We start from the raw sequence: 13,047 nt of genomic DNA, 5'->3' as shown, positions 1-13,047 counted from the left end.
CGGTCAGAAGTGTGAGTGGAAGGTGACAAGAACCCCCTCTGCAAAAAGTTGCAGGTTTCCATAAATATTACACCCAAGGCCAAGCGCACACTGTGCCTCTTGGATTTTGTGTGATCAAAATTCCCAAGTTAAAGGTAGAAAACTCAGTAGGCAGAGTTCTCACGTCCTCTCTAGACATGCTGTAAACTGGAAACCAAAAATCAGTGGCCAGTTCTGAAAATGCTGAAGAAAGGTTAAATGTGCTAACTCTGTTACTCACTGGGATTTATTTGCTCAGCTCTAATTTTAACTTTGGTTAGCCCAATAAAAGGTATCACATCACTGTCTGGGTAGCTGTCTTACAAAAAACAATACAGCTACCAACTTTCCTCTGTTGGATGACATACTTGGGCAGTAGCCCTTTTGAAAAGAAAAAAGTTCAACTTCTTTTGAGCACATTGGGTTTTCCATTCATTATTTTTTTCTGATGCTGAAAGTAATGTTATTCATCTCAGAGAAGAATAGCTACATTATATTTTAAAGGTTTAACCAAACACTCTCCTCATTTTGCTGAAAGTTGTCCTTCTCTCTTTCAGGATTTTAAAGCACATCTATAAACTGGGTGAAATCATCACTTATTTTTGATGGTATCTAGTTCAAAAATACAAAAAAGGAAAAAGAAAAAAAAAGTGAATTGCATGATTACAAAAGTGACTGCTATCTATAAAAATCTGGATGATGAAAATAAGCAAAGGAGGCACCCCTGTCCTATGAGATCAGCTAATGAATGCTGACTATAGAATGAGTTTGCTTAAAAAAAAAAAAAAAAGAAAATAGACATAAAGATCCCCAAAAGATCAATTCTTCATACTAATGGGTACTGTCCAGAATCTACGGTAATCTATACACTTGTAACTTTTCCACCTTTTTTTTTTGTTAACCACCCTTCTAACAATTACATAGATAAAGATCTTTTACAATTTTACACTCCTCTGCAATGTTGTTGGCTTGCAGTAAGGAAGCATGATCCAACTTTATCTGGATCTTGATTTCTATGACTTTTTTGATTCACAGTGGTGTTTAAGACTACATAGGTACAACTGGGACAACGATGAAAATTTTTTCTTCTACAGCTTTGTAAAAGCTGTTCTTAAAGGGCAGTCACATCGGTGTATATTCTTCTGTGGTTCTTTGGCCACCCAAACACATTCATTTTCAGTCCTCACTTAGTGGTATCAGGCTGTTTGGTATCACTACATCCACTCCTGCTGCCTGAATGTAATAATCTGAGGGGTCAGTCTTACCCAGATAACACAGCAATCCTCTTCTCCAGGGGGTCTCCTTGTAGTTGCGTCAAGGCAGCACTGGGACACACTCCTGCTGAGTATCAGATAACTAAGTGCATTTCAAAGGTCTGTGGCTCTCTTTTCCCTCTCTTCCCAGGCCTTTCCATCATGGATGTGAGGGACAAGACCTTACAGTTGAAACACAGTTGCCCAGAGCAATGGGCAAAACATTCCTGTCACAAATTCGTGCACTTCATGTTCCCCTTTGGCTATGACAGTTTTTGGGACTTGCACCCTCAGTTCCACAAAGCAGCTGTCCACTTGCATCACGAAAGGTGCGTGTCATGCCACCATGAAATAGCTGGCTGATGCTGGAATGTGGCACTCAAGCATGCTGCCAAGGCAAACTCTTTCTGTTTTCCCTGGATTAGACGCAATCACACCACGTTGAACAAGCCATGTTCTCAACAGATCCCAGTTACAGTCATTGTTCAAGTAGAAGGAAGAGACTAAAGCCAAGTAGCTGGAAAAAACAGCTCCTGTTACATAATGTATGCAGCAACTTGACTGTTCTTTGATATATATGGATGCCCATTGCTTCCACTTCATTGTACCATCAAGGGAAGAAAAAGTACAATAATCTCTTTATGTCTCTTGCAATTGAACTCAACCATGATTAAAATATATTGTGGGAACCTTATGTAGCTATTAATTACTGACTGCTTGTCTCTTAATGAATTGGACTCTCGTCTATGATAGATCAACTTCTTGCTATGTTTCCTAATGAAAGATGTAGTGGAATTGGAGTATCACTTAAAATGAAAAAAATAACAAAATCAATCTAAAAAAATACTTCCCAAATACACTGTATATTTTAGGATACAGTCTCATGAGGTTTAGTAAAATAAGGAGGTCTGGTCCAAGCCTTATGTGGATCAGAAACCTTGGTGATGATTCCTAAGGGTTTTCTTAAGAATGTCATCTAAGCTACATTCATTAACCATGACAAAATGTCTCAATATAATGTTAAAAATATCAGAGGTGCCTATTTTTCCATAGTACTGAAACTGAATAGTAATAATAGTAATTAAACAGCAAATAGGAAAAAGGAAAACAGTAATAATAACCACAAGTAATTTATAAGCAATAAAAAAGAAAGGAAATAGTAATAATAACCACATCAGTTTACAGAAATGATATTGAACTTTAAAAAGATAGAAAGCCAAGCTTTCTGCTGATTAGGAAAGTACATGTATTTTAGCAGCACTTCCTCATAGAATTACTTTTTTCCCATTTTTTTTCTCATTAAGGAGGAGAAAGGGAGCATATTGTTCATCGCTTGGTTTTCTAAATTATTTAATAGTGCTGTTTTGATTGTTGCAGAGCTGCTATACATTATCCTGAAAGTGACTTCATCTCAAAAGTGGGTGACTTAGCATGTAGAAAATACTTCGGGATTTTATTTATTTTGAAAGGGCCTATTTAACATGTGATGTTGCTTTCTATCAAGAAGCAACCATTTCTCGGGTGGAATGCAGTAGCTATTTCATTAATACTGACAAGTTAACTCTCATGGATATTGTATTTCAGAATAATGTCTTTTGGAGGGAACCTCATAATTTATTATATCATCTAGTTAGGAGTAAATGGTGCTTTTACGTCATTTCAGCATGACAGTAAAAGAGTAAGGATGCTACTCCAATTAAAACCTACGACAAAATACTGGGTTAAATTGAATGAAGGTAGATTTGGGCTTGAGCTTACAAAAATTATTTAGTATTCCTGTCCTCCCTTGAAGATTACTGATGAAGCAATGGCTTAACATAGGACAGAACCTTGCTTCTGCAGCTGAGCATGCTGTCAGTTTGCATTCAGCTGGAGCTGCCTGGTGGTGGGCAAGCCACGATCTACCACAATGATTTCCTCTTATGGAAAGCCCCTAGTCTCTACGCTGCTCAAAAAGATGAGTCAAAATATCTTCTCGAACATTATTACCATTTTCTTTGGGAGTCTGGACTACTTTTACCAAAAATAGTCTCCAAAAGAATGATTTTTTGATATGAGAATGTAGTGTTTAAGTGGCACTAGCAAACAAATGAAAAATAAAATATGCTCATTCTTTATCAAATGGAAAATGAGAGCTAACATCAGTTTAGGTCCTGTAGTCTGAGGGTATGGAGCACCATGATTTTTGTGATGATTTCTGCTATGTGAAAGCAGAATTTTGCTCAATCTCTTTATTTTAAAAACAAGGTTAGAGAGTGAAAACTTCAATATACCATGTCTGCAAGCCTTGATGCCTCATATATGCATATATCATGTGCCGTACATCTAAGCACACAAAAGTAACCATAAAGGAAACATCAACCCACAATGACTACATATGAAAGTAAACTTTAATACTTTTCCTATTTTCTGCAACAAGAAACTTTTGGGAATAACCACAGTATTTAAAATAACAAATATACTTGTTTAAATGCATTTGCATGTTGCTGTTCTTTGTACTCCCGGTTACAACAGATGCAAAGATCTGGTTGCAAACATCAACCAGGACATGCTGACAAGAGGACACCAGGTCAAACCAATTATGTGGGTTATGCCTCCATCCCACGACTAATTAAATAATTCACTATACATTTAATGCTAACATAACTGCTAGGTATCTGGGCTGTGATCTGCTCATCACAGCTAAGAAACTTGGGCTCATGGATAGAGCCTATCTCCTCAAAATTATCATCTATCATAAGATTTAATCTTATGTTTGATACAGGAAACAGATGGTATATAAGGAAAATATATATATATATATATATATATCAAACCCTAGTGATTTCGTATATAATGCAAACCCATTTAAACAAGTATATTATAAGGAAGAGGAGGACAGAAATATCCATTCCTGATACTCTTCATCATTATAAGCATTTACAACACAAAGATGGACAAGTAAAGAGGAGTCGCAGGCTCTAAACCAAACAACTTTTTTTCAGTCTTCATATGAATATGAAGTTAGTTTGAACTTGGTTTACTGGATTATCACAATAAATTTTCACAGAAGCAATAGGTTAACAAACATTTAATTCAAAGCCCAGTCCTGAGAAATAGTGAGTGCCATGGCCCTTCCATTGGTTCAAAAGGACCTGAGACCATTCACTCACCTCAGGCATACCATGGCACACCAACAGCTGGGAAACATACTTGCCAACCTTAAACATTCATTGAGTTGCAAAGGGACAGAGCGGCCTGCAAACTGCATATGAAAATACCACAGAAATATTGGAGCAACAGCAAAGTAAATAAGCAAAAATGTATGTTGTCAACTGGTGATTACAAACAAGGCTGTGGAAACTCAAGGTTGATTTCTAGCAAAGAGGCAATAAAGAAGCCTGGTTCCAGGAGTAGGTGATATATTTTTCAATGTCTTTGAAGCACAGAGTTTCTTTGCATAGAGTGTTTCTAAACAATATATTCTAATAAGAAGGTATTTATTCAATATGATACATATTTTTTATATATATGTTTTTAAGATGAAAGGACTTCACATAGAAATTACAAACTCTGCTCAGAAAACTTCAGTTTATGGCAGTAAATTACTCTTTCTAAGCAATACAAGAATTTTATAAGCAATGTAATAGTATTCAAATTTATATCTAACACTGTCTGTATATCACATGCTGAAGAAGGGAAAGACAAGACATTATACAGTGAAAAACTCCTTGAAAGTAGTGTTGTTTTTCTGGGTCATACTATAACAATAGTTGGACAAAAGAATCCATCTGGAGCTGGAAACCACAGCACTGGTTTGAGCTTGACATTGTATTCAAAGCCCAAAAGATCACCAGAGCTCAAGACTCCAGAATTTGGTCATCAGAGCAGTAAATGCTTTAATCTGTTTTTCTAAATTTCAACAGCACAAAAATAAAATATATATAAAAAAAAGCCCTTGGACAATATTTTTCATAAAATAAAACTTTACAAAATGTTTACCCATTTAATAGAAATAAGATGTATGTATTTTAGGTTATGACTTTGAAATGCATTTCAAAGTGCTATAGCACATATACAATAAAAAAGTTGCCATGAATCCCAGCGTGGTTTTCAAAATGTCACGGTATTCTTCTTTTATATATATATATATCCAAAACTGATTTTAATAAAATGATCATTTAAACTTCATCTTTGCTTTTAAGCCAGCTAAAAATACAGAATTCTCTTCCAATAGTTTAATGAAGTCAGACTGCATATTTAAGCATATTGAAAAGAGTTTTTACATGATTTTTTTGGGAGAATAAATCACTAGGGTTCGACAAAACCTTGATATATTAATGCACTGATTTCATTAAAAAAATTGTGATATTATAATTAGCAAAAAATGGTATTTCTCTAAAATTCTGTTTATAATAATTTGATTGGTCAGCATTATATTTCTTTCCTAGTCTCAAAAACATGGATGATGAGAACTAAGCGTTTGTTCCCCCAAACTAGCGATGTTTCCTTGCATTTTTAGCTGATCAGCTTCCTAACTTTAAAGCTTCATATAATCAGCCTTACTTTTTTTCCAGACATTTTCTTTTTTAAATCCCAGCTACATTTGAGAACTTCTAAGAATTACTTGACAATATTTCATCTCAGCCTGATGTGTAAATGACTATATTTCAATGATTGACTTCCTCTGAATAAGCCTGGCTATTTGGCATTACGGGAAAAGCAAGTAATTTTTACTCATTGCTGGAGTATTTTTCATTTAAATCCTAATCACACTATCAAATTTTGCAACTTAGCATAATATATAAAGACGTCATACATTAGTACTATAGATAGTCCTACCTTTTTCCTTTGACCAGTATTTTCCCCCTTTCTATAAGAAGATTCCCATGAAACCTCATTTTACAAAGCACAGAGTACAAAAGACAAGTGAGAGTGCCTCTGAGCCCTACATTTTAAAATGACAGAAAATAACTTAAAGAAGTAGGAGTACACAGCATAATTTACGTGAGTCCCTAGTCATTGTTTACCATAAACTCCCAATGGAGCCAGACAGCTCTCATCATTTGGACCACACTCAGTAATGATAACTGCAAAAGAATAATATATATCACAAATGTCTAATATTCGTATTTTTTTTCAAGTTACTATCACATGTATATAGCATTGGATTCTTTGGTTCAGGATGCTACAGGATAATGGCACTTCTACAGCATGGGTTTCAAGTATTTAGCACAGCTGATTTTTCTAGAAAAGCGAATAGCCACTGACAAGAGAACAAAAGAAGATTTGAGATCTATAGTTAAAGTTTAAGCCTAATAGCTACAGTAATTGATTAGTTCTCCATGGATTTTCTTTGGTCAGTGAGGTGTGCCCAGAGACTACAGGAGATTATTTTATTGTGTAATTTTCACAGTGCGGTAGGGTATCCTCACAATGGGTTGGATACTGCCCTCCTGACACAAGCCACAGGGTGTCCCTGATTAGAGCGAAGAAAATTAAGCCAGCAGAATCACTCTGCAATAGGCAGGGGTAGGATTTTTGCCTTCCTGGGAAAGCAGCAAGATTTCTGGCCTCAAAACTTGCAGATCTCCAGGGTCTCTTGTGGACCAGACTAATTTCTATGACTAGGGTGTCATTGGTCACTTCAGTTCTACAGCTGTCACTAGCCTTACCCAGTTATTCAGCCTCTTGACTCCTCTTAGCTAATATGTTGAAAATGGCTCTGAGAAACAGGGCTATATCATGTTTACTGAGCCAGAGTAGGACAGCAGGGTTAAGCAGCAGATGCACAATTGGCAGAAACTGGAGAAACTGGTTTTGTTTTGGAATTCAATTAGGTTGAAAGTAGATATGGAGGTGATGAAAATGGCTAGCTAGGTATCCTGAAAAAAACGTCTTTTTAAACACAGAACATGTCTAGTGTAGACTACAGCAACCGTCATAATTCCTGCCAAAACCGTGCAAAAGAGAGATGCTGAAGGGATGTCTTCTATGACTAGAACAGTAGCTTGGCAAATCCCTGTCAAGGAAACCAACAAGAATATGGGCCATGGAAATGCCTCATGCAACTGCACCAACCAAGAACTAAGTTGAGACCCGCAATGCATTCTGTATCTGCACCCAAACTGCACTACACAATTTCCTGTGAACCAGCAAGAGCCAAGGGAGACCTTGGGCAGCTCATTATCTTTGTGCACCTCACCCAGGCCCCCATTCTTTTCGACTCCAAATACCTTGTATTGACACCACATTCAACTCTCAATAATTCATACGTGAGCTTGAGAGCTTCTTGTTTGCAAGTGAGACACTTCCAAACTCTAGACCAAGATTCTCTAATGTGTTTTGGTTGCCTCAGTTTTGAAGTTACTGCGAGTTGCATTTTCAACCCCTCACAGGGCCTGGCGTGTAAAACATGAATACTCAGCACTGTCTCATAACTGGACCCTCCAAGCACCCTCCCAGCTAGATTCAAAAAATAATTTAGACGCTCAAAAAGTGCTAGTCACTCCTGGAAATCTAATTCATAACTAGAATATATTGATTCACAAGAAAAACAGAAATCACCATAAAAAGATCCATGTGTTGCTGCGCTCAGGGTACTTAGAGTGTAAACTTTATTCATATTCATAGAATCATAGTTGATGGCAAAAGGGTATGCCCTTTATGTCTAGTAACCATAATTTACTCTGTGTCTCTTGAGTGCATGAGTCCCTATAAGGAAAAAAAAAAAAACACTTGATGGATGAGCAGCTTTCCTTCTGGTAGTTAGTTCAGCTCCCTGAAATTCTGAATGTTAGTACAGAAGGAAAGGAAATAGTTTTGTCAAAACTGTGATAAAACAAATGTTCATGTCATCTCAAAGGGAGCTACAGTTCAGAATATCTTTAAAAACTGATAAACCCTGAAACAAAAGTTGCTTTTAACTGTGTGTAAACAGTCTTTGATCAATCAACAGAATCCTTGGAAAGGGCTGATATATCACAAAACATAACACAACATGCCTACAACAGTTGAATGAGCGCTTAAACTTTGGTCACAGAGAGGACGCTAGTAGTTGGCAGGGAAACCCAACTAATTTGATCTGAATGGAACATTTTTGTAAAAATTAACACAGTCCTCTTCTCCTGGAGGCTGCAATCAATACAAAGTAAAACAGATTGATAGTGCTGCATTATAAATGCATTTGACATCAGATAAAATTCCTCCTGAGGGCTGTCTTCAGATTTCATGGCTTTTCTCCTTCCTCTGCTGCATCCTCAGACAAACCTATAAAAGAAAAAGAAGATGCTTAAAAATCCAGTGTACTTTGTGACTGCACACACTGAATGTTGATCCTATCAGACTTTGTAAAAGTCTTGGTTATAGCTAGAGGGAACAATTGATTACATGTAAAACCACTATAATAACAACACACAACTTGCAAATTCAAGCATGCACAAGTTTAGAAACTTAAGAATTACAGCAACAAAGGCAATTTTATATCAACTTATTTATGCATATGATAGATGGTAACAGTCTTTAAAAAATGATGGACTATTTTTACATTAGGAAAAGGAAAAAGTCAGTGAACAACTGGGCAAACGATTTGAGATGCAGTCACTTTAATCTACTTGCATTTTGCCTGCATTTTTTCTCCAGTTAGAACTGGCAGTACAAACTGTATATTGCCCTTAATATTTATTAATAAGGATTGCTTTTTGTATAAGGATTGCTTTGAGGGAAGGAAAATAACAAACACCCCGTATCAAAGACGACTTCAGAAGACTTCTCTTTTAGGTAGGAAAGTATTAATTTCTTATTTTCAAAGAGCAGTACAGCAAGAAACGATTCTATCTTGGACCTGAAATTAATCTTTGCAATAATGTACCTATCAAAACCAGAAAAGTGGGTAGGAACTTCTAAGAAGATTTCTTGGAGTGGCTATGCAAAAAAAAAAAAAAAAAAAAAAGAACAGTAGATAATCACATTAGTTTGCCTACGCACATACTTGTATGGCTTAATTAAAGTGATTATTTAACCTAGCAGTTTCTTACATGTCCACTATTATTACTGGTTGAAAATGATTTAATTTAATCCTTTTCTAATGAATGCAAAGCAATCCAAAATAAAGTGGCACTATCTCCCAATGATATATGAATAATAATAAAAACAACACAGAGTTTTTTTTTCCAATGAGCCATCAGTGAAGGAGGCTGAAATCTCTATGCACCCAAGAAAGTGAAACAATCCAGCAGGTCAGTGGCAAAATGAGATTTTAGTATTCAGGTCTTTTAAACTCAGGCCAGTGCATTGTCCATAGGCTTCACTGCCTGTGTTCACATAACCTTTAGCACCACTAGGATGCCTACATTTAGATTCAGGCAATTCCGCATATGTAATTTCTGTTTCTTGTATTGCTTTCCTTCTCCCTCATCCTTTCTTTTTTTCGGGATGTGCAAAAACACTTCTCATGGGTGATAACGTTTAACAAATTTTACCCCAAGCCCTGAAGACTGAAGAACATCAGTGAGGCTAACAGAAAGCAGGAGACCAAGGATAAAATCATCAAGGTCTGGGGACTAAGGCTGCAAGATCTCAGCAAGAGCTGTAATCCCAGGGTCCCCAGTAGGCTAAGAGGCTCCTTCACTGAAGTTTCCACCCAACTTGTCTTTCAAAAGGATAATTAAAAACACCATGCTAAAAGCTGACCTGGGTTTAAAAAGGCCAGATCCAGCACGGTCGTTCTTTTGTTCAACACTGCTATCACACAGCACATGCTGGGTTACCAAAGGGATCAGACTATGTCCCATCTGTTTAATGCCTTCATTAACAACCTAGGAGGAGGAGGTAGCAGCATGTTAGTGGAATGTGTGGTTTATAAGAAACCAAGATGAGCTACGCATACTGGAGAGGATGAAAAAATACTGCAGTCGGGCCTAAGAGATTAACAAGGCTGAGAAAAGATCAAAGAAGATATAACTTGATGTACATCATGGAAATAACAATCTTAAGCATATGTGCTTGTTAAAGGAGGTTCTACAAAAAAATTAGTACAGGGGGAAAAGCTGTAGAAGACATGCATTTGCAGTTAAATAGTCCATGCAGCTTAGACCTACAGAAGCCAGTGTAGAGCCCTGAGTTAATGCTTTTCCTGACTACGTGCCCCTGTTAAAATTTTATCTCAGAAACTGTCTACAGTGTGTGTAGTACCATATAAAAAATATACTGGAAAATGTCTTACTTTCCGACCAAAATCAGGGCAAACACATCCAAAGAATTTGAGAATTGGCTTCTTCACACTTTTACAAATGTATACGTGTAGTTCGGAGAAGAAACCACGAAACGATGGAAATATTCAGTGCTGGCAGTCTGTATTCAAGAGAATAGCTAAATATTTACCAGGGAGAGGAGAGGCACTAATCTAACCTGCCCATTACCACTGCCCATTGAGATACGCACTTCAAGACACTACCACTGCACAATCCCTTCATTATCAATACAACTTTCTTTGAGGACGGCCTAAAGGATATCTAAGAAGCATAATGGCAAGAAATAAAGGGGAGATTGTGATAAAAAACAGGGGAAGGAACTTCATGAAAAGGCTTTAATATCCAAATGTGTCTTTCCTTTAATAGGCTTTAGTAGGTTGAAGGTGGAACATGTTAAAAATTAAAACTGTAATTATAAAATTATGAAGCAAAAGTAATTATTGGAGATAAAATATTCTGTCAAGGATTCTACCTTCAAAAATAGTAATTGCCATGACATTGATTTTATACCAATAATCTTTATGGATGTTTCTAAAAAAGCTTTCATGCCAAAATGGGCAACATTCATGGTTACTTTGAAGTTCATGAAGTGGATTACCTCAACCTAATGTGCTGGCAGAAATTATTCACCCAGCTTTGCCCAACAGTACCATACATAACCTATCGTGCTCTATAAGAACCTAGAATACTGTGGTATAAATCAAAGAACTACTACCTGTGCCAACTGTGGGAGCGGTGAGCTGACACATGAAGTACAGATTGAGGCTATTTTTATTGTGCAACTTTGAAATGAGAAGCAGTACGAAAATGTGCCTTGTAATACTAAGCTTTCCCACCTCTACCCTATATTTTTCCACATGCAGTATTTATTAGTCATCTAGGAGAACAACATAAACTTCACATTGATCAAACTGACACATGACATATTATGGTAGGTCAGATGATTACATCAGGGATGTTTATTGTCAGTATGTTCTGGCAAGCTTAGGCAAATCCAAGGTATACATGGTACAAAATTAAAATTCTGTAGATCAAAGCTCCGCTAACCCATTTCATCAGACAAAAAAACACCTTCTTTCCTTTCTTCCAACTTCATAACTGCCCTCCCTACACAAGCTTTTTTAAAATGTTTCATTCTGTACATCAAAAAATCTTGCCAGAATAATACTGGTTTGAGAATACTGGTCTGAGCAATAGCTCAGCAAATAGCTATATTAGATAGAAGTCTATTACAAGGTTTCTATCTCTATATAACAGCATAACTATGAATTAGCAAACTGTGCTTCAAAGTAATCATGATAAATTTTAACCCCTGTGCAGGGGGCAAACCGAAGAGCTTTGCAGACAGGTTTTCACCATAGACTTAAACTATGTGATGGATTAATACCCCTATTTCTAACATGAGATTGCATAGATCTGAGGTTAAAACACATTGCCACAGACAGATTCCACCCTCACCCACTTAACCAATGTTCCCCAAGTTGTTTTTATATTTGTCAATCAGAGATTACTAGCAATCTCACCAAAGCAATATCTATAAGAGAAGAAATGGAAGAGCTCAGCCATATTAATTTGCCTTTCAAAAAGCATGGCTTCATGCATAGGTATTACTGCAGTCACTGAAAATTCGTGCTTAGATCAAAATATATTTTTAAGTGTCTTGAAATTGGAAACTGAGAGAAAGTTCAGAGAAAAACAGTTATAAAGACAGAAAATGATGGAAAAAATATCACAGATAAAATACCTTCCTGGAATTATTATTCATGCAGCAAGAGGTAGGAGAGAAAAAAAAATAGAGGGAGGGATGACATCTGAGTGTGAAGGCAGAAGGGAGGAGAAAAGACTGTTTTTTGTAGTCATAAATTGTTCACACCAAGCATTACAGTAAGGTTTAAAGATGTTCAGGGTGAGCAATTAGGCAATGGAAGAAACTAACCAGGGAGGGCAGGGAGGTGGCTGAGTCAAGTACAGGAGAGGTTTGTAAAGATAGGGTAGATTAAATCCTAATGGGGATTAGCAAAAGGGAAGATACAGTGCTTTGAACCTAAAATCTTCTCCAATCCTATCATTTATGCTGCTATGATTCATCCCAAGAACAACATTTTGGACTCTCATGAATTACTGGCTGAGTTTCCTGGATACTATTGTACATTAGTCTACTCTGAGGCATGCATAAAACTTGGTCAAAGTTGGCTTTGAAGTGTTTAATCTACAGTGTTCAACACTTCCCAGTCTCTTTTTCATAGAATGACTCAGAAACAGGGCCGTTAGAGCAAGAGAACAAAAAGTTATTTTGAGTTCAGATTAAGTTAGAGAAGGGAGGTACCGGTTTCTTCAGCTCTTCCCACCTAAAAGAGGAAAAAACACCCCACCTCATGGCCTGATGGTTAATATTGCTATTTCCAGACCAGATATAAAACAGCCTTAGAACAAACTACACCTTTAAATTGCATTTCATAAAATTTTGGATCAAGAACCGAATGTTCTGAATGACCAAAGCCATTAACCCCTTTTGCTCTTTTTGTTCACATAAGAACACAGATTTT

The 13,047-nt window shown here is 36.7% G+C and overlaps 1 long non-coding RNA gene across 1 annotated transcript; it reads right to left on the bottom strand.

Annotated features, from left to right (window-relative positions):
* Positions 1–6,344: 6,344 nt before the first annotated feature.
* Positions 6,345–10,062, bottom strand: LOC112958489. The gene is made up of 2 exons (XR_003251429.1): positions 9,942–10,062; positions 6,345–8,519 (listed from the first exon to the last, which is right to left on the bottom strand). It is a non-coding gene; the product is annotated as an uncharacterized LOC112958489 (long non-coding RNA).
* Positions 10,063–13,047: the final 2,985 nt, after the last annotated feature.

This window comes from Nothoprocta perdicaria, unplaced genomic scaffold, assembly GCF_003342845.1.
Source record: "Nothoprocta perdicaria isolate Ctin4 unplaced genomic scaffold, notPer1 scaffold_87, whole genome shotgun sequence".
Lineage (NCBI taxonomy): Eukaryota > Metazoa > Chordata > Aves > Tinamiformes > Tinamidae > Nothoprocta > Nothoprocta perdicaria.
The sequence above is the reverse complement of the archived record's forward strand: the minus strand, read 5'-3'. Positions and strand labels throughout refer to the sequence as shown.